Raw genomic sequence first — 26043 nt, forward strand, 5'->3', positions numbered from 1 at the left:
CATCTCTTTCAGAATTTTCCACAGTTTGTTGTGATCCACACAGTCAAAGTCTTTGGCACAGTCAATAAAGCAGAAATAGATGTTTTTCTGGAACTCTCCACACATCCAAAATTTTGGAAGGATAAACAAGAGACTATTATCAGGATTGACCTCTGGAGATGGGTGGGAAAGCAGGAAAGGAGATTTGTAACTTTTCTGTTTCATCTTTTGTGTTTTACCATCTCATACATTAATTTTATAATTAAAAAAGGGAAAAAAGTTATGTGTTTAATGATATACAAATGTTAAGATCACTCATCTGAAAAGACAGCTCAAAAGAGGAAACTTGAGAATCTCCAAATCTAATCCAACTGACTAGACATAGAGCATGACTAGATGTGATTCTAACATAAGAAGCCTGCAGCTTAGACAATTCTGATGAGAATGCTTTAGCAGAAGAAGGATGGAGACCAGAAAAATCAGAGTCTCAAGGAGGAAGCATGGTCAGTGTTTATCCAGTACTGTGCAAGTGGAGAGCCACCAGCTATGAGAACGTGAATATGCTGGTTCTTTGAGAGCTGGACTTCATTGTGGGGAAGGAGCAGTTCACCAGATTTACCACATCTGGATGGAATGCTCTTGACTACCCAAATCCCTTTGCTCTAATTTCATGCTCACCAAATGTATTACTAGCTGCCTATGTGAATAATGCTGAAATCACATTGTCTTAAAGCAATGAAACTTTCTGTCTCAAGTCACATTCCAGTGACAGTGGGGGTCACAGGTAAGCTCCACACAGTCCTTCAGGGACTCAGGACTGTCTAATATTGTGGCTCCATCCTCCCCTGAGTCCTTGGAGCAGGTGGAAGAGGAGGGAGAGGGTAAAGAAAGTAAATCCACTCTTCAGACTCTTGGCCCAGAGGTAACACCTCACTTTTGTTCACATTTCAATGGGAAGAACTTTCAGCTCCCAGGCCCAGCATGGTGAGAATATGGACATGGGTGAGCCTCAAACAATTTTCCAGTGATTAACTTGGTTTGCCTGAAATTCAAATCTAAAAAGGGGAGCCTTGAACAATGTATATGAGCATTTCTATCCCCAGGAAGCCATGTCTCCTAACCTAACACATCATCTTTTTAGTTTATAATTCTACCATGTGGGCTTCCCTAGTGGCTCAGATGGTAAAGAAACCACCTGTAATGTGGGAAACCTGGATTTGGTCCTTGGGTTGGGAAGATCCCCTGGAAAAGGGAATGGCAACCCACTCCAGTATTCTTGCCTGGAGAATTCCCATAGACAGAGGAGCCTGGCAGGCTACAGTCTATGGGGTTGCAAAGAGTGGGACACAACTGAGCAACTAACACTTCTATCATGACTTTACTTTTATTGCAACTTACCCTCAAGAACTTATCCATATCTCTATTAAAAAAAATAAATAAATGTTTCTGGGAATTCCCTGGTGATCCAGTAGTTAGAACTCTGTGCTTTCACTGCCAAGGACCCAGGTTCGATCTTAGTCTGGGAACTAAGATCCCATGAGCCAGGCAGTGCAGCCAAAAAAAGAAAAAACAAACTGTTCCTGAATTTATAAACTTGAGGAAATAGCTTTTGACCACGGTCGAATCACCAGGACACTGCAAACCTATAAGATCCCTTCTTTTTTTTTTGAGATCCTTTCTAACTGGTCAGATGGATCAAACGTCACAATCTCTTCATCACTCCTTTCTAAAACTTCAGCTTTTAGAAAGAACTGTTCTAAGAATTGTCAGCTTCTGCTCATGGAAAAGTATAACTTGGAGTTTACCTGGACAGGGAAATAATTTTTCAAGTTCAAATTTTTTGTAAGTGACTAAATGGCAAAGGGTAAAGTCTTCACATAGGCCAAGGGTATTAGTCTCCTAGGATGCTGCAGCAAATCACCACGAATACCACCGAGTGTAAAATAGATAGAAGACTCTTAGAGTCCCTTGGACAGCAACAAGATCAAGCCAGTCAATTCTAAAGGAAATCAACCCTGAATAATCATTGGAAGGACTGATGCTGAGGCTGAAGCTCCAATACCCTGGCCACCTGATGCGAAGAACTGACTCATGGAAAAGACCCTGATGCTGGGAAAGATTGAAGGTAAAAGGAGAAGAGGGCAGCAGAGGATGAGATGACTGGATGGCATCACCAACTCAAGAATCTGAGCAAATCCCAGGAGATAGTGAAAGAAAGGTAAATTTGGCACGCTACAGTCCATAGGGTCAGACACCACTTAGCAACTGAACAACATAAGAGCGGAAAAATGCTGTATAGCACAGGGAGCTCAGCTCAGAGCTCTGTGATGACCTAGAGGGGTAGGGGTGGGGGAGATCCAAGAGGGAGGGGATATATATATACACACATACCTAATTCACTTTTTGTACAGCAGAAACTAACACAACACTGTAAAGCAAATACATTCCAATTAAAAAAAAACAATAGACATTTTGGAAGTAGGAAGCCTGCGATCAGGGTGTTGGCAGGGTGGCACTCCTCCAAAAGCTCTGGGGGAAAAGTCTCCCTGCTTGTAGTGCTTCCAGATGTCCTGTGGCTTGAAGAAGCATAACCCTAATCTGTCTCTGTCTCCACATGAGCCTCTCCTCCTCTGCCTTTATGTATTCCACTTTCCTGCCTCATTTAAGGAGATTCGTCATTGGATTCAGAGCCTACCCAAACCCAGAGTGATCTCGTCTCCAGATTCTTACCGTAGTTACATCTTCAGAGACTGTTATTCCAAATAAGACCACAATCTGAGGTTCCAGGTAAACATACCTTTTGGGGGGATACCATGCAGCCCACTCTACCAAGTAAAGAGTTTCTTGCTCAGTATCATGTTCCATTCATAAGGCCCTTAGCAAGTGCTATATGGATTACCCAGGGTTTCTTGCTTACAGAATGCGACACGGTGACTAATGCCAGGAGGGGGAGCCAAGGTTTGCAAGCAGTATCCCCAGAACACGGGGCAAACGCCAAAGCAGAAATGCTGTTCTGTGTCTTCTAAATACTGAAATTACTTTTCAGTCTTTCAAACTTAAAAGACTGCCCTGAGCTTTTATATTTGGCTATGGTGTCAAATCCCAACAGAACACATGGCAACCAGCCTTTTTGTGACCAAGGGTTTCCCTGTTCACTTAGGGCAGGAGATGCTGACAGCTCAAGCCTTGACCGGAATAGGAGAGAGGACCCTGTGGCAGACTATGTTCAGGAATCCTGGTTCATAAAGAGAGCGGTTTGAAGGGCAGGCAGATGGCAAGGAGGACAACAGAGCAGCATTGGATGGCAATTCCTGACTTGAAATTTCAGGGTCTACTGGTGCAAACTGAGAGGTCATTGGCCACCTCTCCAGACTTCTTATCATCATCTGCAATGCAGTTTCCCACATCAGAATGTTCTTTTCATCCAATTTTGCTATTATCACACCATCCAGAGTAAAGAGCCAACTAGATCCTTACACGGCACTCACAGTTATTGGAGGCAGTAATGAAGAAGACAAACAGAATAAGCTTAATGTGATGTGACACTTCTAATTGTATTGCTTTCTTTTTGTACCCTCCTTTACCATTTAGGGCTAGACACCATGATATATATGCAGGGAGGAAAAGAACAGTATCGATCTCTATATCCAATGACTTCATGCCTCCTCCCATGGGGCATGAAAGCTTTTGTATTGCCAAATTCTCTATATTCCCAGCAGCCTAAGAAAAGTTGTTCTTATCATTCTTATATAGTGCTTGCTTCCTAAGAACCTTAATATTTACTCCGTAAAGCGCTTCATTTCACTCTCATGCCATCCTGAAGGTAGGACATATTATTGTCATCCTCTTTTTTCAGATAGAGAAACAAAGACAGGAATGGAGGAGCTGGAAGGGAAAAAGGGGAGGATTAACATTTGGAGAACATAAGAGGCTTATCTAAAGTACTGTAATAAGATCAGTAACCAGGACCCATAGCTTGTTCTCTAGGCCAAACTAGCATGTCTGCTAAAAGATCTGACACAAAGAATACACTAAATGACCCCACAACAAAGAAATCTGACAAATCCAGGGTGTATTCATTAGGTAGGACAAATGACCTGGTTTTACCAATAAATCAGTGAAAGCAGGAAATGGGAGATGAGCACTGATACAGGGGGAAAAAACACTTAAAAGAAAAATCAAATGCAGTGTAAGAACCTTGTTTAGATACTAATTTGAAAAAACCAACTGTAAAAATACCTGTTAGGAGTGATCAGGAAAATTCATTCCTTACCTAGAAAAGCATCCATGGAGGAGAGCTGGGCGGGCTGGAGGGGAGGGGCAGCCCACAGGCTGAGCGGATGCCATGGTCCTTTTCTTAGAAAAGATCTCTTCAGGCTTCGTTTCAGGGAGTTCATTCAGCTGCTGTGCAGAGGGCAGGCTTGAAGAGGTGCCCCAAAGGGATGGGACAAGATTAGAGGCCCTAACAAGAGTTTGTATGAAAAGATAAGGCGGTACCAACCACAGGCCAGGGTATCAGAAGGAATGGTACAGAGAAGGAGACTGAGGAGCAGCATATTTAAAAGAGGGGAAAATGGGGCTCTGGGCAGATTGGTTCCAAATAGGAAAAGGAGTACGTCAAGGCTGTATATTGTCACCCTGCTTATTTAACTTATATGCAGAGTACATCATTAGAAATGCTGGGCTGGAAGAAACACAAGCTGGAATCAAGACTGCCGGGAGAAATATCAATAAGCTCAGATATGCAGAAGATACCACCCTTATGGCAGGAAGCAAAGAAGAACTAAAGAGCCTCTTGATGGAAGTGAGAGAGGAGAGTGAAAAAGTTGGCTTGAAGCTCAACATTCAGAAAACTAAGATCATGGCATCTGGTCCCATCACTTCATGGAAAATAGATGGGGAAACAGTGGAAACAGTGTCAGACTTTATTTTTTTAGGCTCCAACATCACTGCAGATGGTGATTGCAGCCATGAAATTAAAAGACACTTACTCTTTGGAAGGAAAGTTATGACCAACCTAGACAGCATATTAAAAAGCAGAGACATTACTTTGTCAACAAAGGTCTGTCTAGTCAAGGCTATGGTTTTTCCAGTAGTCATGTATGGATGTGAGAGTTGGACTGTGAAGAAAGCTGAGAGCCGCAGAATTGATGCTTTTGAACTGTGGTGTTGGAGAAGACTCTTGAGAGTCCCTTGGACTGCAAGGAGATCCAACCAGTCCATCCTAAAGGAGATCAGTCCTGGGTGTTCATTGGAAGGACTGATGTTGAAGCTGAAACTCCAATACTTTGGCCACCTCATGCGAAGAGTTGACTCATTGGAAAAGACCCTAATGCTGGGAAGGATTGGGGGCAGGAGGAGAAGGGGACGAAAGAGGATGAGATGGTTGGATGGCATCACCGACTCGATGGACATGGGTTTGGGTAGACTCCGGGAATTGGTGATGGACAGGGAGGCCTGGCGTGCTACAATTCATGGGGTCGCAAAGAGTTGGACACGACTGAGCGACTGAACTGAACTGAACTGAACTTGCCCTTCTAACAGTCCAGTGTGGGACTTCCAAGTGGGTTTACCCCCGTTCCAGACCTGAAGATGGCAGTTCTTCAACACAGGGCTTCCAAGGTTATCCAAGCTGTGGCCAGGCCAGACTGTAAGAAAGGGGGAAAGAGCTGAGTCCAGGACCAGAAGTTCCCTGGTAAGCAAGCGAATCAGAAGTTGCTCCCAAGAGACTTCCCTGATGGTCCAGTGGCTAAGACTCTGAGCTCCCAATGCAAGGGGCCTGAGTTTGATCCCTGGCTGGGGAAATAGATCCCACATGCTTCAACTAAGACCTGATGCAATCAAATAAATACTTTTTATTTTACTTGCTTCCAAAACTTGCACACAGGCTCCATTAATGAGTGCTGCATCACGTGGCCAATCTTTGCTGTAAAGATTCAGGCAGGGGAGTGGGAAACACATTCCCTGGCAATGCAGCCAAGATCTCCAGCACCACTCTAATACTAAGGAAGAATGGGAGGATGGAGTTTGGCAGACAACTAGGAGTCTTCACACTGCTTTTCTTCACTAGTGATGCCCGATTTCTTTTTTTTTTTTTTGGCAAAACGAAGTACCCAGCTTATTGCTAGACTACATTAGTGTTTATTCCAAATTGTGAGTAAGATATGTGAATTGCTTACGTACTTACCTTATATAATAAAAAATTACCATTAACCTGTTAGTATATAATCTGTTTTTGAATTTTTTGATACTACATTAATATTGAAATAAGTAGACATTAATAGGCAGTGCACATACTTAATATATCTTTGATTTTTTTCTCTTTTAGGATCATACTTAATTCTTTAATGTGTATGTAAGTGTTGGAAGCAAAAGAATGGTAAGCAGGTACAATGATATATAAGAGTTATATAGGAAAGAATTACAGTACATTTCATTTATTAGATTCCCACTATTTTCACCTGTACTATCACTGCAGAGGATATGGTTTCGATCCTTGGTTCAGGGAACTAAGATCCCACATGCCTCACAGCATGGCCAAAAAAAAAAAATTATTTTCAAGTATAAGATTGGTTTGAAAAAATGCCTACGTACTGTGTGAGATAACCATTTTTTTCTCCACTACCTTCTCATTAAATTTAAAAAAGCCAAGAACGCAGTTGCCAAAGAAATGAAAGGCATCTTGATTTTTCTGAAGTAGGATGGCTTGTGGTTTGCTGTTGCTAAAAGCAAGTAAGATATAAATACACATAAGTATGATATAGCCAATAGGCTGTGCTGTTGTCATTTGGTTGGAAGGAAAGTTCAGGGCACATATAAGGTTCAAGATGACCTTCAGGAGATCACAATGTCAGGATTCTGCCAGGTCACACACAAGGGAATAAAATGTAGACTGACAGTTAAAATCTTCCTTCCCCCAGTAATCTTGTGCCACCTCTGTCATAAATAGAAACAATAGCACAGGAAATATCTGGTCCTTTCACTGGGGATTGCCAGTTCCAACTTGGCTAATTGCTAGAGTTTCTGTAAAATAAGGACTACTTCAGAAACTTCATTATGAAAAGAGATATTTTCATTTTACAGGTCCACGAGGCAAGCATCACCCATGCGCAGATGTGACCTGGTCTCTGTTAGAAGAACTCTGGCAAGTTAAATAGGCTGTGTCTTATCCTTTGAAGCAGCTAAGAGTGCCTCTAAGCTCACGGCAATGCTGGGAGGTGCCAGAGGTGACTCTCAGGGAAAAGGTTTGTAAACAGGGAAGATGCTCCCTAACCCACAGTGTTATCATTGCAGTTGTTAACAAGATAAACACTCTCTACCTTAACTCTCCACGAACTCACTGCACAGTTTATTGAAGTCCCTGATACACTGTGCTAGATGCCTGGGGTGCTGTTCAGTGAAGGAGAAGAGTTCTGCAGATGGACGGAAGAGGACCGTCCTTGGGGAACAGTCCAGGCCAGCTTCCAGAGAAGGAGCCAGGATATCCGGCCTAAAGATCAGGAAGGGCTCCCAACCACGGCTGCTGTAGCTGAAGCAGACAGGGAGCAAGCTGCTAACACAGGTTGGACCCAGAAAACAATGGATGATTTACATGTGACTTGTGGTCACATGTTTAATTATTGGGTTGATAAGAATTAAACATTGAGGTAGGTTTAACAGCCAGATGTCTAAAGTACTTAAAAAGGGACTCGACATACTTTTTGGTCATAATTACAGTCTCGAATGCACAGAAGTTTGGTTTTGTAAATGGGACCAAATATTAAATCCTACACTTGAAATGTTGAGATCTGCTAGATTTCTCTTTTTTACTATTTATTAATTCATTTGGTTGCTCTGAGTCTTAGCTGTGGCACACGGGATCTTCGATCTTCATTCTGATATGGGATTTTTTTCATTGGCAGCATTCAAACTCTTAGTTGCAGCATGTGGGATATAGTTCCCTGACCAGGGATTGAACCCTAGGTCCCCTGGGTTGGGAGTGCAGAGTCTTAGCCACTGGTCCACTAAGGAAGTCCCTACATTTATAAACAAAATAAATATATAACTTGACCGTAAGGGAAAGAATTTGATTTTTTTGATATTGCCTAAATGAACGACTGTTTCGAAAATCAGAGTAAACGCCCAAATGCACTCCTTGTGGACACAACTATCCTTAGAGACACCCAAAATCTTTTCTTTAACACCAGGACAGTACTAAGCAAAAAACTACAATGATGAGATGGGATTCCTTGCTCTTGTAACCGTTATAGTCTAGCAGGGGAGAGCAGACAATAAAGAGGCAATAGTGGATGTAAAAGAGACACGCAAAAGTAGGGTTGTGGACTTCCCTGGTGGTCCAAAGGTCAACACTCCATACTCCCAATGCAGGGGACCCTGGTTCGATCCCTAGTCAAGGGAACTAGACCACACATGCCACAACTAAGAGTTTGCATGCTAAAGCTAAAGATCCCACATGTTGCAAAGAAGACCAGGTGCAGCCAAATAAATTAATCAATTAATTTTTTTAAAAAAAGTACAACTGGAGCTTGAGTAATAGGGCATCTAGACTGGGAGTCAGAAAACTGAGGACAAGCGTGAGTTGGTCCAGCATGGAGTCGGGTAGGTGGTCCTGTCCAAGCAGAAGGAAAGAAATGGCACAGCCATGGCTACCAGTAATTCAGCATTCCTGAGTCAAAACTTGAGTGGGAAACAGGTACAGATGAAGCCAGATAAGTAGACAGAGACTGGATCAGAGGCCGGATCATGAAGGGACTTGTGTCCCAGGGAAAGGCATTTGTTTTAACCTGTAGGCAGTGGTGAGACATTAAAGAATTTCCATCCGATTTGATCCAATTTGCCTGTTACAGAGTTCACACTGAGAGAACGAAAGCAAACTGAGATGAAAGACAGGAAAACGATTGAAGTCCAGCTAAGAGATAGTGGAGAGGGAGAGGGAAAATGAAAGCAGAAAACATAAGATCAGGCTAAGGGTGAAATTAGTGCCTGAAGTACACATTCTCTTGGGCCATGTACACCTTGCTGCAAAATTTATCAGACAGAATAGATGGGAGGGAAGAAGGGACGGGAGGCTGAGTCAGGAATTGAGATGAGAGTTTGGGCTAGAGGTGTGTTTCAGGCATCGCAGGAAAATAGACGATCATTGAAGCCAGGGGTATAAATGGGATTTTCCAAAGACAGCATATAAATGGGAGGGGAGAGAACAGGGTTAAGGATAAACAATGGGGAGAGTCCATACTGAAGGTGCAGGAAGAGGAAAAATAATCCAGACAAGGTGATTGAGAAAGTTCAGCCCAAGAGGCAGGAAGCAATCTGGAAAGTAACGAGTCCTGGTCTTAAGGGAGGGCAGAATATAAGGAGGAGGAGGAAGGTGAGCTCCAGGGTTAGAAGACCCATAAGACAAATACTCACATCATGAGGTCCCATCCAGCAATTATGTGGAGACTTCCCACCCTCACTTCTGTATCAGTAACATTTCTAATAAAATTATAAAGGGGAAGAGAGTCTTCTCTGCTTTCCAATTGCTTTCTGTTCTCTTTTGTTGTTGGTCAGTCACTAAGTCATGTCTGATCCTTTGCAACTCCATGGACTGCAGCATGCCAGGCTTCTCTGTCCTTCACAATCTCCCAGAGTTTGCTCAAACTCATGTCCATTGAGTCAGTGATGCCATCCAACCATCTCATTCTCTGTCGCTCCCTTCTCCTTCTGCCCTCAATCTTTCCCAGCATCACCGTCTTTTCCAATGAGTCAGCCCTTCACATCAGGTGGCCAAAATATTAGAGTTTCAGCACTAGTCCTTCCAATGAATCTTCAGAGTTGAGTTCTTTTAGGATTGACTGGTCTGACCTACTTGCTGTTCAAGGGGCTCTCAAGAGTCTTCTCCAGCACCACAATTTGAAAGCATCAATTCTTTGGCACTCAGCCTTCTTTATGATCCAGTTCTCACATCTGTACAAGACTACTGAAAAAAACATAGCTTTGATTATACAGATCTTTGTCGGCAAAGTGATGTCTCTGCTTTTTAATACACTGTCTAAGTTTATGATAGCTTTCTTTCCAAAGAGCAAGCGTCTTTTAATTTTGTGGCTGCAATCACCATCTGTAGTGATTTTCGAGCCCAAAAAGATAAACTCTGTCACTGTTTCCACTTCTTCGCCATCTATTTTCCATAAAGTGATGGGATAGAATGCCATGATCTTAGTCTTTTGAATGTTGAGTTTTAAGCCAGCCTTTTCACTCTCCTCTTTCACCCTCATCAAGAGGCTCTTTAGTTCCTCTTTGGTTTCTGCCACTTTGACCAACAAATAGTCATTAGCCAATGAACCCTTCTATCACATTGGACCCCCAATGACCAACTCTGCTTTAAGAAATTCTACCCTTCTTCAGCTTCTGTGATTTACCCCTTGTGGTTTTCTCCCCACACCTCCCTCTCTCTTACCCGCTCCCTTCCCCACCTTTCTCCTTCTCTTCTTGCTCTCACCCCCTCTCTGCAGGCATGTCTCAAGGCTTCAGTGTTCACTCTGTTGGTCTCATTATACTCTCCTGGAATAATTCTGCTGGACCGATTTCATTTCCTTCTTCAGCGATCATTTTTTGGCTGATATTTCCTGGAAACCACAAAACATTGCTATTGTCATTGTTCAATAAATCACTGCAGGGAGAGAATTGCTAGAAGTACACATCCTACATCCAGAATCACAGATACACGGGCTGTACATACCTCATCCATTATGCCCCTGTTCTCTTTTTCTATTATTATTTTCAAGCAGCTCTAGGCAGCTTGGTGATTCCAAGCTTCTGGGACCATTGGCAAGAATAATAATGACTTATCCAACTGCAGCAACAAATCCAACCACATAACCAACATTTCTGCAAGTAACTTGGAAATTATGTATGCTCCTGCCTTTGAAAACTCACCCTGAGAATATACCAGACCCGCCAAGAAGTCACATTGTCAGTACCACTCATGCAAGTGGGTAACACAGCATTAGCCTCTTTTTTCTATGAAAAGCAGTTCTATAATTTTATCATATTTCATCGATTCTAAGACTTACCTACTTTTCACATGATTACTTCTCAGAAATTGAAATGCATCTTACAATTATAGTTAGCAGCACTTTTCCTTGTTATTAGAACATGAAATAATGATATGTGTTACAAGCCGTAGTCTTAAAGAGTTGATGGGATTGGGGTATTTGAAGAATAAGATGCAAAAGTAAATTAGTTTCATTCTGGGAGACAATAAGCACCATGATTAAAAGGTAGGCTTAGAAATCACAGATTGGGTTTAAATTTCAGTGTTGATACTTACTAGCTCTAAGAACATGTAAAAGTTGCTTAATCTCTCTTAGTCTCCATTTTGCAACATGAAACTGGACTAAGGGACTAACAATATTTACCCCACAGGGTTTTGTGAGGTTGAAATGCAATTGTGTGATGAGCTTAACTGTGCATGGCACCTGGTAAATGCTCAGAACAACAGCTACATTCTATTCCTCTTATTTTTTCAAAAGGAAAAGAGGCAAGAAGCATAGGCACAGTATTAGATCCTTATTTTTAATGAATTAGGCAAACAGCTCTCTCTCATTACAATCATGTAAGAGAAAGAATAAATAAATAGCCTGCGATTCAGAGTTGAATCAACAGGCTAAGCAGATTCTCATACTTATAGATTATGAGCAAAGCTTCTGCAGGTGACAGACAGGTCATGGTGCCCCTACCTCACACCATTTACAGTCAGAAATGCACATGTTACATACGAAACCCAAATTCACCCTGTAGGAGGTCCACCATCCCTCCATGAGAGCCTTGTCTGCTTCTGCAGCTACCAAGGTAATCATCTTAGTCAAAGTGAGATATTTACCAAAAATACTTGGTTTTTCTTTTAAGGAAGAAATTACAAAGTGCTCTAAGATATAGTCTGGGGCTTCCCTGGTGGCTCAGTGGTAAAGAATCCACCTGCCAATACAGGTGACATGAGTTCGATCCTTGGTCAGGGGAGATCCCACATGCCCGGAAGCAACTAAGTCCATGCACCACAACTGTTAAGCCTGCGCTCTAGAGCCTGGGAGCTGCAACTACTGAAGGCTACATGCCCTAGAGCCCATGCTCCACAACAAGAAAAGCCACTACAATGAGAAGCCTGAGCACCGTGACTAGAGAGTAGCCGCACTCTTTGCAACTAGAGAAAAGCCCCTGCAGCAACAAAGACCCAGCACAGCCAAAAATAAAATAAAGATATAGTCTGATTTTAGTAAGTGTACATATGTTCATAGAAAAAGCACTGAAAGGATACATATCAAGTTGCTAACTGGATAGCAGGCTTGTGAAATTTTTGTGTTTTCTTTTCATTCTATTTTGTTCTTTTTTAAATTTTTTTTGTATTAACTGCTTTTAAATTTCTTAATAATTGAAATGAGTTGCCTTTGTAAAACATTTCTTTCTTAATCTTTTTCTTTTATAAAGGAAAAAAAGTGATCTGTTTTCAATAGGGTTTAGGAGAGATTCTCTTTAGCCAATGTCCCAGAGGTTATTTTTGTGAATTTAAACACACATAGGAGAAATTGTATTTCTTATGAATTCTTCTCAAGAGTCCCCAAAAGGCTTTGTAGGACCGACACACAGTGGTGATACATTCATACTAACTAATGAAAGTCCACGCTAGCAATTCACAGGAAAACAGGACTTTTCAAGCAGGCATAAGTGAACCCAATATGGAAGAGACAAGATAATCAGTTTATACAAACACAGCTTGTGATAACTATTTTCTTTTGCAATGAAGAACTGTCCTTGTAAAATTACAGAGCAGTGCAAAGCAACTTTAATACCTGTCATCCAGCATGTCTTAGCAAATAGACAAACAGCAGTAGTGGAAACCAAGAAATGAGCTTCTTTCCTAATCTTGTCTGTGTTAGTTCATGTGTAGGCTAAGCTGCTATAACAAAGAGACTCCAAAATGATGACTCAAACAGTGAGAACTAGATTGTATAGCCCCACCTGCTGCAAAAAAGGCTGGTCCCCATCATCTCTCCCTGCTAAAAGTTCAGGAAGGGGAGGGGGGGTACACAACAAAAAGAAAAGGGTACTTGTTGTTGCTGTTGTTGTTCAGTTGTTAAGTCGTGCAACACTTTGCAAACTTATGGACTGCAGCATGCCAGGCTTCCCTGTCCTTCACTAGCTCCTGGAGTTTGCTCAAACTCATGTCCATTGAGTTGATGATGCCATCCAACCATCTCATCCTCTGTCACTCGTCCGCTTCTCTTCCTGCCCTCAATCTTTCCCAGCATCAGGGTCTTTTCCAATGAGTCGGCTCTTCACATCAGGTGGCCAAAATATTGGAGCTTCAGCTTCAGCATCAGTCCTTCCAATGAATATTGAGGGTTGATTTCCTTTAGGATTGACTGGTTTGATCTGCTTGCTGTCCAAGGAACTCTCAAGAATCTGCTCCAGCACCACAGTTCAAAAGCAATTCTTCAGCGCTCAGCCTTCTTTAGGATTCAGTTCTCACATCTGTACATGACTACTGGAAAAACTATAGCTTTAACTATTGGAGACTAGCAAATAGTTGCAATTTCTGCTGTAAAGAGTAATTTTTAATGGCATATTTCTATCTTGAAATTTTGCATTCTTTTCTGTCCACCCACTTTCGGAATAAAACTGATAAATATTTCAGGTGCAGCCGCCAAGCAGCCCTGGCAGCCTCAGGCACCATTTCCTCGCTGGGAGAGTCAGGGAACAGACTCTCCCCTCGAGCCTCTCAAGGGAGGGACTCTCTGCCAGCACCTCGGTCTCAGCCCAGGGATATTGATTGCAGACTTCTGGCCTCCAGAACTGTGACAGAATACATTCCTGTTGTTTTGAGCCACCTCGGTAACTTTACAGCAGGAAATTAATACAGTGCCTTTATCTTTGACTTCAGTCTTGGAAGTTTTTTCATAGTCACAGCCCTTGGCCATAATGTTCCAACCTGATTCTAGGATTACCCAGACACTGGAGTTAACAATTTGAATTTAGGGGAGCATTTATCTAAGAAAAATAAATCTCTAACTCTCTCTAGGCAAAAGGAATGGGTTATAATTGATATCCAGAGTTTCATAAAAATCAGAATAAATCCAGGTGCCCTAGTTGGGGAATCTGAGGTTGGAAAGAGAGAAGAAAATTCCCCAAGTTCATTTTCACTCATTAACTCATTCTGTAAATATTCAGTGGACACCTGCCATGGGCCAGGCACTGTGCTCTGAACTGGGGAAACAATGATGTATAAGATAAAGTTCCTCGAGGGATGCCATCTAGTTCAGCTTTCAGTGAAAAAGAGAGAAAAAAAGAAAGAAAGCCTCGGATGGAGTAAATAAATTTGAGAAGCCCACTTTATGAAAAGATGTAGAAAAACACACAAAACGCTTCATTACACCTCTCCAAACATTTTAACATCATAACATTTGTTCATTTTGTCTAATGTTTTATGAAAAAAGAAAACCTGTCTGAATGTGGAAATTAATCCAGGAGAAGGTCAGCATATCACCTGACAAAGAAGAGGCCCCTAGGGCAGACACAGAAATGAAACATCCCCAAACACAAGGTATTATGAGGGAACATGAAGACAGAGCAGATGCATTTGCTTCCTATTACCCTGTGTTTCGCAAAGGATCTCAAGATCCTATAAAAGACAAAAGCATGTATAGAGTTTCTTAATTTCTAAAGCTGAACTCTCTTTAGCAGCTGAATCAAATGAATGAAAAACTAAATCATCACATTCACCAATCTACATAAAACCATTTTCCTCTATTGAAAGCTTACCATCATACAAATTTAACTCTAGGTTTAAAAAAATCGGAAGCTGACACAATTATCTTCCTACATGGAGGGCAGGAGAGTCATAATCATCTAGGGGGCAAACCTAAATTACCCAAAGGATTTGACTACATAATCAAATTATCCAGTTCAAAGGGCAAGCTATATAATTCAAGACCATCAAGGAAAATAAAAGCCCCACTGTATTGCCTTATAAGTTTCCATGGCTTCATATTTTCCTGTGAAATTGCCTTGATTCTTCATTTTATTTTGCATCTTTAGACACAATCAGTGGGAATTTTTTTCATTGGAGAGTGGCAAAGCGACAAGCAATCCTGCTAAAGAAATCTAATATCACACATCCTGACAAATCTCTTTGGACTTCCCTCACTTCATTCAGGGATTCAGAAGTGTCTGACAGACTGGTAGGCCGGCCGGCCGGCAAGAATCTTATTTGCCTGAGGGCCTGAATAGCTTCCTGGGAAATTCTACCACCCAAGGGAAGCACACAAAGGTCAGTCGTAAGCTTGGCCCAGGAAAAAAGCCTCCCCGGTCCCAGAGGAAGGGTGATTCTGAGTGCAGCCCTGGTCTGTGAATTAGATTTGTCCAGCAGCCCAGCCCTCACAGTTTCAGAATCCCAGAGAGGAACAGAAAGAAAGTAAAAAAAAAAAAAAAAAGCCACAACAGCATTTTTAGCTAGAATTTGCTGATCAACTGTAACATCACTAAAAAGGAGTAACCAGATATTAATATTATGTTCCTAATAAGAGGCATTAGGAACTGTTCTGCACCATCTATAAAATATTCTCGCCCCTCAAGATAATAACAACAATAACTGAAGCAGAATTGAATCAAGCCTCTGGACCTCATTATGACCAATTTCCAGGAAACTCAGGGAACAGAGGAGAGTTTTGAACTGCACCCTGATGGTACAAGTGGCCAAATCCAATATGTGGAAAATTCCATGGGAAAGATGAGCAGTTTCCTTCAACAAATACATAGTTTTTGAAAGGAGTAAGTGAGAATTATTGTTGATGACTCAAGAGACTCAAGTTGTTGTTCAGTTGCTCAGTCGTGTCTGACTCATTGTGACCCCATGGACTGCAGCATACCAGGCTTCCCTGTCCATCACCAACTCCCAGAGCTTGCTCAAACTCATGTCTGTCAAGTCAGTAATGCCATCCAACCATCTCATCCTCTGTGGCCCCTTCTCCTCCTGCCTTCGGTCTTTCCCAGCATCAGGGTCTTTACTAATGAGTCAGTTCTTCATATCAGGTGGCCAAAGTATTGGAGCTTCAGCTTCAGCATCAGCCCTTCCAATGAATATTCAGGACTAATTTCCTTTAGGATTGACAGGTTTGATCTCCTTGCAGTCCAAGGGACTCTCAAGAGTCTTCTCCAACACAAGAGTCTTCTCCAACACCACAGTTCAAAAACATCAATTCTTCTGCACTCAGCCTTGTTATGGTCCAACTCTTGCATCCACACGTGACTACTGGAGAAACCACAGCTTTAACTAGACAGACCTTTGTCGGCCAAGTAATGTCTCTGCTTTTTAATATGTTGCCTAGATTTATCATAGTTTATCTTCCAAAGAGCAAGCGTCTTTTAATATCATGGCTGCAGTCACCATCTGTAGTGATTTTGGAGCCCAAGAAAATAAAGTCTCTCACTGTTTCCATTGTTTCTCCATCTATTTGCTATGAAGTGATGGGACCAGATGCCATGATCTTCGCTTTTTGAATGCTGAGTTTTAAGCCAGCTTTTTCACTCTTCTCTTTCACTTTCATCAAGAAGCTTTTTAGTTCCTCTTCCCTTTCTATCATACAGGTGGTGTTATCTGCATAACTGAGGTTATTGATATTTCTCCTGGCAGTCTTGATTCCAGCTTGTGTTTCATCCAGAGATTCAAGTGAAGTGAAGTGAAAGTCGCTCAGTTGTGTTTGACTCTTTGCAGCCCCATGGTCTATACAGTTCATGGAATTCTCCAGGCCAGAATACTGGAGTGGGAAGCCTTTCCCTTCTCCAGGAGATCTTCCCAACCCAGGGATCGAACCCAAGTCTCCCTCATTGCAGGCAGATTCTTTACCAGCTAAGCTACTCAAGAGACAACCAAATATACGTGTGGGCCTTCTTTAGATCCTGTTTCAAATAAACCATCAGTACAAAGACGTTCTTGAGACACATGGAGAAAACTGAACATGGACTGAAAATAGAGAGTATATAAGGAATATTTTAATATTTATTATTTATTATTATATATAACAAATATATAAATATATATTATATAATTACAATAATTATATAATATATATTTATATATTAATATTTAACACATTATTAAATACTTTTTATTTTTTATCTTTTAAATATAATATTGTGCTCATATTAGGGAAAGAGGTCCTTCCCTTTTAAAGATAATAATAAAGCACGTAAGGGTAGGACAGCTGGTAAAGAATCTGCCTGCAATGTGAGAGACCTGGGTTTGATCCCTGGGTTGGGAAGTTCCCCTGGAGAAGGGGAAGGCTACCCACTCCAGTATTCTGGCCTGGAGAATCCCATGGACTAAGTCCATGGGGTCAAAAAGAGTGGGACACGACTGAGCGACTTTCACTTTCACTAAGGGTAAAATAATTTGATCTCTGGGATTTGCTTTAACATATTCCATTGGTGGGGGACGCTTTCTTAGTGGTGCAGTGGAGAAGAATCTACCTGCTAGTGCAGGTGACATGGGTTCAATCCCTGATCCAGGAAGATTCCACATGCCATGGAGCAACTAAGCCCATGCACCACAACTACTGAGCTCTCTCTCCTAAGGTACTTTTCTGAACTGCCTTCTGTGCCCAGCTCAAATCCTGCATGCATGCAAGCTCAGTCATGTCCAACTTTTTTGCAATCCCATGGACTATATATAGCCTGCCAGGCTCCTCTGTCCATGAAATTTCCCAAGCAAGAATACTGGAGTGGGTTGCCAGTTCCTCCTCTAGGGGATCTTCCCAAATCAGGGATCGAACTTGCATCTCTTGGGTCTCCTGCATTGGCAGGTGGTTTCTTTACTACTGAGCCACCTGGGAAGCTGTGCATCCTTCTTTAAAGCTTTAGATAGTCCCCAGATACCATGAGCCTCTCCCCCTTCTCTGGACTCTCCTAGCACACATCTCTTGGCATTTGTCGTAGCTGTTTGCTTCCTTGGTTAATTTCTTAGTGTTTTGCATCCTCAGTGGGATTTAAGGCTCTCACATAGCAGGACACACACTGGGTTTTTTAATTCTCTCTCTTTTTTTTTCTTTTTCTTTTTAATTGGAGTATAATTGCTTAACAGGGCTCTGCTGCTGGCTCAGACAGTAAAGAATCTGCCTGCAATGAAGGAGACACAAGAGACGCAGGTTTGATTCCTGGGTTGGGAAGATCCCCTGGAGAAGGAAATGACTACCCACTCCAGTATCCTCTCCTAGAGAATTCCATGGACAGAGGAGCCTGGTGGGCTACAGTCCATGGGTCACAAAGAGTTGGACATGACTGAGTGACCAACACACTAATACATACAATTGCTTCACAATGTTGTGTAAGTTTTTGCTACACAACAAAGTGAACCAGTTATATGTTCACATTTATCTCCTCCCTTTTAGACCTCTCTCCCACCCCACCCCATCCCACCCCCCCATCTAGATCATCACAGAACATCGAGCTGAGCTCCCTGTGCTATACAGCAGCTTCCCATTAGCTATCTATTTTACACATGGTAGTATATAATATATATATATATATATATATATATATGTCAATGCTACTCTCTCAATTTGATTTTTTTGTTTTTGTTTTGTGTGTGTGTGTGTGTTTTGGTTGGCCACTGCTTTATTATTATTATTATTATTATTTTTGCCTCATTGCATGGCTTGCAGAAATCTTAGCTCCCTGATCAGTGAAACTGCCAAGTCCTAACCACTGGACAGCCAGGAACTTCCCAATTTATTATTCTCCTGATGCAACAACTTCACCCCGGAATCTCTCCTAAATAATCTTGAGTAACTAGTATATCATGGAGATGTCTCTTTAAAAGCCCTGACCTAACAAATAACACGTTGAAACAAGAATCTGGAAACCTGAGCTAGTCCTTGCATTAGTCAGAGGTGCAAGCGACAGAACATTTGGAATGTACTGATCCAAATAACTGGAAAGTTGAGGTGTAAATTCAGAGACCTAATGGGATTTTCACTTCCCTCTCCCCCTCTCCTTTTTCCATCTCTAAGCTCTGCTATTTGTAACAGACTCAGTTATTTTCAGCCAAGCTTAGAAAGTCTGAAAGAGAAGGTAATTTTTTTCTTGCCTGTAGATAAATCTCAGTGAAAGATTCTGATTGGTCCAGATTTCAATTCAGTGTCCATCCTTCAGCCAATCACAGCAGCTAGAGCAACGGGGGCACTACAGTTGGCCAGATCTGGATCATGTGTGGTCCCTGTGGCCAGTGGATAAGCAGACCCATGAGAACTTAATGAAATTAGTTCTTAATGTCAGTCCCCTGGGTGACTGACAGTTCCCCAGGGGAAGGTTACCAAAAGAATGGGGGAAGGAATGCTGAGAAGAATCCTTCCATCCCCACCCCCACCTCCAAAAATGACCTCAACCACAGCCCTAGTTCTCACCTGACAAATGGTCCTTGGTCAGTTGTTTAATAATAACTTAATAATTGTCACATTTTGTTGCATTCTTAGTATGTATCAGATTATATGTCAGAACTTTGTGATATAAGTACGTGTACATTTATTTTTTTGAAGAAGAAGAAGAATCTTTTTTATTACTTTTATGTACAGAAAACTCAGTAGTGTACACTCAACCCAGCTTGGTGGCCAGTTCTTTGGCCTTCGCCTTTTCCAGCTTGGCAATGTGAGCCACTGACTTCAGCCCCAGGACATTGCCTCCCCAGTGACGACGGATCTCATCGTATCTGTCATTGTAATTGGTCCTGATGGCTTCCACCAGCTTAGCCAGGGCACTCTTGTCCTCCGAGTTGACTTGTGTGAAGGCTACGGTGGTGCATATCTTCCTGTGGACCAGGCGCCCCAGCTGGGCCTTGCTCTTGATGATGCAGTAGGGAACCCCCTTCTTGCAGCACAGGGCAGGCAGGAAGACCATGAGCTCAATGGGATCCACATCGTGAGCGATCACCACCAGCTGAGCCTTCTTGTTCTCCGCCAGCGTGGTGACAGTGTTGACCCCTGCTCGAAGGACAGGTGGCCTCTTGGTGGGGACGTCGCCTTTGCCAGCAGCTTTCTTCTCAGCTCAGGCCAGCAGCCTCTGTTTCTTCTCTTGCTTTGTCTCTGGTCTGTATTCGTGGGCCAGCTTAAGCAGTTGAGTAGCTGTTTGTCGGTCCAAGGCCTGGGTGAATTGATTAATTGCAGGAGGAACTTTCAGCCACTTATAGAGAATAGCCCTTTGCCACTGCAGCTGGATGTAGCGGGGCCATTTGACAAAGCGGGTGAGGTCCCTCTTGGGTTGGATGTCCTGTCCAATGCCAAAATTCTTGGGCCTCTTCTCGAACAGGGGGTTGACCACCTTCTTGGCCTTCTGCTTCTTCACCACAGCTGGGGCCGGGGCCACCTTCTTCCCCTTGGCCTTCTTTCCCTTCTTGAAGGGCTGGCGTAGAGAGCAATGTGTACCTTTATAAAAGAATATAATGTCTATGCATTTATCTCTAACCCTGTGGACAAGGCTAATGTTATTAGGCTCATTTCACAGTTGAAAAAACAAAGATTTAAATAGTCCAGAGAACCTGTGTCTTACTTCAAAGGCTGCTATAACAAAGTACCACAGACTGGGTGGGGTGGGCATTGGAGGTTTATAAATAATAGATATTTATTTCTCAGGGCTTCCCTTGTGGCTCAGCTGGTAAAGAATTCACCTGCAATGTGGGAGACCTGGGTTCGACCCCTGGATTGGGAAGATCCCCTGGAGAAGAAAAAGGCTACCCACTCCAGTATTCTGGCTTGGAGAATTCCATGGACTGTGTAGTCGGACACGACTGAGTGACTTTCACTTTCACTTTCTTATTTCTCAAATTCTGGAGCCTGGAAATCCAAGATCAAAGGGGCAGCATGGTGGAGTCCTGGTGACAGCCCTCTTCCGGTTGCAGAATACTGCCTCCTGGGTGTATCCTCATAGAAAGCAGAAAGAGAGTGAACTCTCTCTTGACTCTTAAAAGGCACTAATCCTGTTCCGAGGGCTCCACTTTCACAACCTCATCTAATCCTAACCAACTCCCAAAGGCCCCCCTCCTAACACCATTGCATTGGGAGGTAGTATATCATGTTGTAATACATGAATTTTGAGGGGATACATTCAATCCATAACAAATTGCTCAATGTCACCTACGAGCTTTACAATTGCACATTTGTGCTTCGATTTCTCTCTGTGTGGAGGTTCTTAACATCTCTCAGCCTGACAGAGATGTTTTAAATGTAAAAAAGAAGTATGCCAAGGTTTTTGAGAGGTACTCATTCCTCCAGCACGCCTGCCCCTGCATCTTCCCAAGGCTTCAAGGCCACCTCTTCCAGAGCTCGCCTGACTCCTCCACTGATGGGAGGGATGCTCCTTACCCTGGGTCCCCTGGCAGCACACCCACAGTGCTCCTGAGTGTACCACCCTCCCTTCCATATCACAGCCAGGGATATTCACTCCTCTATTAGCCAATAAGTTATTGAGAGAGGGAAGCATCTCTCATTTAATTTCATATATAGCATGTATTTAATCCATCCATGAAAGGTGTTTTGGGTTGTTTCTTTCAGCCACATCCAGAGCAGCACTTGTGCAAGATCTTAGTTCCCCAACCAGGGATCAAACCCATTGCCCTTGCAGTAGAAGTGCAGAGTCTTAACCACTAGACCACCAGAGAAGTCCCTTTGATGGGTTTTAAATAAAAACGTTAAAAATGTTAAAATTAATACTTTTTAAAATTAATTGATATGTAAGTGGGAAGTTCCCCTTAAATTCAAGACACAACTGTTTGAGTTTTGAATAAAAGCACAAATGTACACTATAGGAGGGTCCCCAAAGTACAGGACCAGTCTGCAAACAATTTGTTACTGATCCACAACAAAATTTGTTAAGAAATTGAGAATAAGTATGTAGTAACTTTTATAACAATTTGGTAGATTATGTCTGTCTGTTGAATTAATAATAAAGAAAAAGTTAGACTTGTATTCTGTATGTCTTTGCTTTTTAGATGTATTTTTCTAACAACTCATTTCTACTATATTTTATAAACAGTGCAAAATGGACTGGGAGGTAAAAAATAATAATAATAATTCTTCGCCAGAGATCATTTGAGCAGTACGATCTTGTCTAAACTCTTAATCAGGGCAGAAGCCTTTTCTCTGTTCCTGGCCAACCAGTCTCTCATGCTTTCAGTAAACATTCAGACTTCACACCATCGAATTTCCACTTGCAGATCATTTCCTAACTTAACTATCTGTGTTCTGATCTGGGAAGGTTCTCCTGCTCTGTCAGTGGAGTTGGGGCATGACAGGCTTCAGCAAAGCTGACCTGGGTCTGAGGCTCAGTTTTCTGCAAAAGAAGGAACCTTCCATTTATGATCCCAGGATTCATTCATGAGTTTTTCTATCTCTCTGAGACATAAGGCAAGTATAGTCCACTGCAGCCCACTCCCTGGAAGAGAGCTCCCTTTTTGACATTTAATAACTTGATTATCTAACTACAGTACATCCTATGTACCATTTCCCTGGAATAAATAATGCTAGATTATGTAAATCCAAATAAAGTAAAGGTTAATAAAGTTGCTGTAGAAAGCAGATCTCTTCCTTCCTATAAATCATAAGTTTAGTAGTAGAAGTAATAAAAATAATAATCACAATAATAATGTAGCTAATAGTTACTGTGCACCTATTATATACCAAGCATTGGGTCAAGTGCTTTGCATAAATTATCTCATTTATTTGTCAAAATAACACTTAGAAAGGTAATGTTATTCCCACGATACAGATAAAAAATAGTGAGGTATGGAGAGGTTAAGACACTCGCCCAAGAGACATGGCTAAAGAGGGGTTGGGCCATGATTAGATTCCTGCTGATGGGAACACAGCAGAATTGATGCTTTTGAATTGTGGTGTTGGAGAAGACTCTTGAGAGTCCCTTGGACTGCAAGGAGATCCAATCAATCCATCCTAAAGGAGATCAATCCTGGGTGTTCATTGGAAGGACTGATGTTGAAGCTGAAACTCCAATACTTTGGCCACCTCATGCGGACAGTTGACTCATTAGAAAAGACCCTAATGCTGGGTAGGATTGGGGGCAGGAGGAGAAGGGGATGACAGAGGATGAGATGGTTGGATGGCATCACCGACTCGATGGACATGGATTTGGATAGACTCCGGGAGTTGGTGATGGACAGAGAGGCCTGGCGTGCTGCGATTCATGGGGTCGCAAAGAGTCGGACACGACTGAGCGACTGAACTGAACTGAACTGATGTGAACCCAGAGCCTGTATTCTTAACCGCTTGGCTTATGGGGAGGAGGAAAATGAAGGGCATAAACAAACAAAAAACAAATAGTGAAGTATGCTGATTTTTCAAATATGGGTGCTATATTTTTCATGTCAAATACTATCCAACTGTTTGTTTAAAATAATAAGTTTTCTTATTAAATAAAGCAACATAGCATTGGGCTTCCCAGGTGGTGCCAGTGGTAAAGAACTAACCTGCCAGTACAGGAGACCTAAGAGATGCAGGTTCGATCCCTGGGTCGGGAAGATCCCCTGGAGGAGGGCATGGCAATCCACTCCAGTATTCTTGCCTGGAGAATCCCTATGGACAGGGGAGCCTGGTGGGCTACAGTCCATGGGGTCACTAAGATTCAGACACAACTTAAGTGACTTAGCACACAACATAGCATTCCTTCTGTATTTTTAGGTTGAATAAAACTAAAATCTCTCATGCTTACTGTAATTAGGACCACCTACATGCAGACTGCAAGAAACCCAACTTTAAAAAAGATGTAGTTTCGTTTAAAGTGAAACAATAGAAAAAGACATGGTATGCAAGCACTAGTCACAAGAAAGCTGAAACAACCGTACTAATATCAGCCAAAGCAGACTTTAGGTCAAGCCATCTCATCAGAGAAAAAGAGAGACATTTCATATTGACAAAAGGTCAATTCATCACAAAGACATAGTGATTATAAATGTGCGTGTACCTAAAAACATGGTGTTAAAATACATGAAGCAAAACTGACAGAACCAAAGGGATAAATAGACAAATTCTCATTTCCCATAGAAGATTTCAATACTCTTTATTCAGTAACTGACAGAACAAGTGTCAGAAAATCAGTAAAGATACATAAAACCTCACTATCAAAATCAATCAAATTGACTCAGTTGACATTTATGGAAGCCACATCTAATAAACAGAATATATCTTTTTTAAAGTGACATGGAATATTCATCAGTAAAGATCATATGCTAGGATATAAAATAAGTTTCAGTGAATTTAAGAGGACTGAAATCATATACAGTATATTTGCCAACCATAACATAATTAAATTAGAAATTTATAAAAAAATATGTGAAATATCCAATTATTTTAATATTAAGAAACATGCTATAAAATAACTTGTTCAAAGAAATGAAATAGAAATCAATATACTAGAAATACACATGGAGTAAAATCAAAACTTGTTTTTCTGCAAGATAAACAAAATTGATGAGCCTCTAGATAGACTGATCACATGAAAAAGAAGATAAAACACCAATTATTAATATTAGAACTGAAAGCACAAACAATACTATGTATTCTACAGATATCAAAAGGAAAATAGGGACTATTATGAAAAAATTGATGCCAACAAATGTGACAACTTAAATAAAATGGAAAAAGTTTTCTGAAAGATATAACTTACTAAAATTAATACAAAAGAAATAAAGAATCTAAATAACCTTGTATCTACTCTTTTGTCTACTCTTGCCACTTCTATTCAACATTTTATTCAAGTTCTTAGTTACTTAAATAAAACAGATTAAGAAGAAATAAAACTATCTTTGAACACAGATGATATAATTATGAACATGCAGTTGTGAAGAATCCATAAAAATCTAATTCTGTTAGTTCAGTGCTCCTGGGGTTTTGTTTGTTTGTTTTGTTTTGCTTGGTCACACCATGTGGCTTGCAGGATCTTAGTTCCCTGACCAAGGATGGAACCGGAGGCTGGGCAGTAACAGTCCCAAGTCCTAACCACTGGACCACCAGGAAGGTCCTTGTGCTCCTAAGTCACTTGAGTTTGAAGTGTTGGGAAGGTTCCTCAATGAATAAACTTTATAAATTTGTGAGATACTATCATCTAGAAATTCTATTGACATGCAAGGCAATCAACTCTATGAATATCTTTTGCTCCAGATATTTTTATCCAAGTATCTATAGATTTAACTAACATCCAAGTGAATAAATACATATGTAGAAATCAATGTTAAGACATTCCATGCAAAATGTGGAGAAATGTCTAAGAAATCTGAGTTTAGGAGCCAAAATTCAGAGATTCTAGACCCTTCCTAAGTAATACGCCCAGAACAAAACTGATGGTATCAGATAAGGAGTAGCCTGGTTTCTGTCTTCAGTTTATGACTGTGTAGGAAAAAGGAAATAAATTTGGAGAATGGATTCCATACTCTCTAAACCCTTTCTTAACACATTAAGTTACATGTTTTATTAAATGCTTTAGAAACATATGTAATAAATTAACTAATAGTATGTCACAGGTTTTACCACAATTAAATAAACAAAATTTTAATTGTAGAAAAATGTGTTTTATAGTAAAACACATTCATATAAAGTCAAGAGCTTACCCTTTGACCTAATAATTCTATTCCTGGGATTTTAGCCTAAAGAAATACAAGATTCCTGGATTGTTTATGCACAAAAGTGTTCAATGTAACATTTTTTATAACAATAAAAGAATGGATTCTGCCTGGATGTCCAACAAAAGTAAACCAGAGTTCAACCATGGGACAGACTATTACGTAGACGTATTTGAGATACAGAAAGATGCAATAATACAGGGAAAGTAATCATTCCTAACATTTAGTACTTCTGAAAGCCAGGAATGGTGTTAAGGTCTTCAAAACATTAGCTCTTTCCATCTTCATAAGAGTCCTGTTGGAAAAAGCCCTTTCATTGCTCCCATTTTAGGAATGAGAAAGTAATGTGTAGAAAGATTACTAACTTGTCCGAAGTCACATGCATAGTGAGGAAGCTGGCATTTGAACCCAAGCAGTAG

At 41.3% G+C, this 26043-nt stretch overlaps 1 long non-coding RNA gene and 1 pseudogene across 1 annotated transcript in view; both read right to left on the reverse strand.

Moving 5' to 3' along the window:
- Positions 1 to 6059: 6059 nt before the first annotated feature.
- Positions 6060 to 26043, reverse strand: part of LOC145532172 (uncharacterized) — a 60179-nt gene continuing 40195 nt past the window's right edge. Inside the window, exons 2-3 of the long non-coding RNA XR_014073049.1 lie at positions 10431 to 10583; positions 6060 to 9934 (exon numbers count right to left, since the gene is read on the reverse strand). This is a non-coding gene — a long non-coding RNA (uncharacterized LOC145532172). The remainder of the gene's footprint in view (positions 9935 to 10430; positions 10584 to 26043) is intronic.
- On the reverse strand, positions 19597 to 22162 carry LOC145532231 (large ribosomal subunit protein eL8 pseudogene; annotated as a pseudogene).

The sequence above is a fragment of the Giraffa tippelskirchi genome, chromosome 13 (assembly GCF_054371585.1).
Source record: "Giraffa tippelskirchi isolate mGirTip1 chromosome 13, T2T-mGirTip1v1.2.pri, whole genome shotgun sequence".
NCBI lineage: Eukaryota > Metazoa > Chordata > Mammalia > Artiodactyla > Giraffidae > Giraffa > Giraffa tippelskirchi.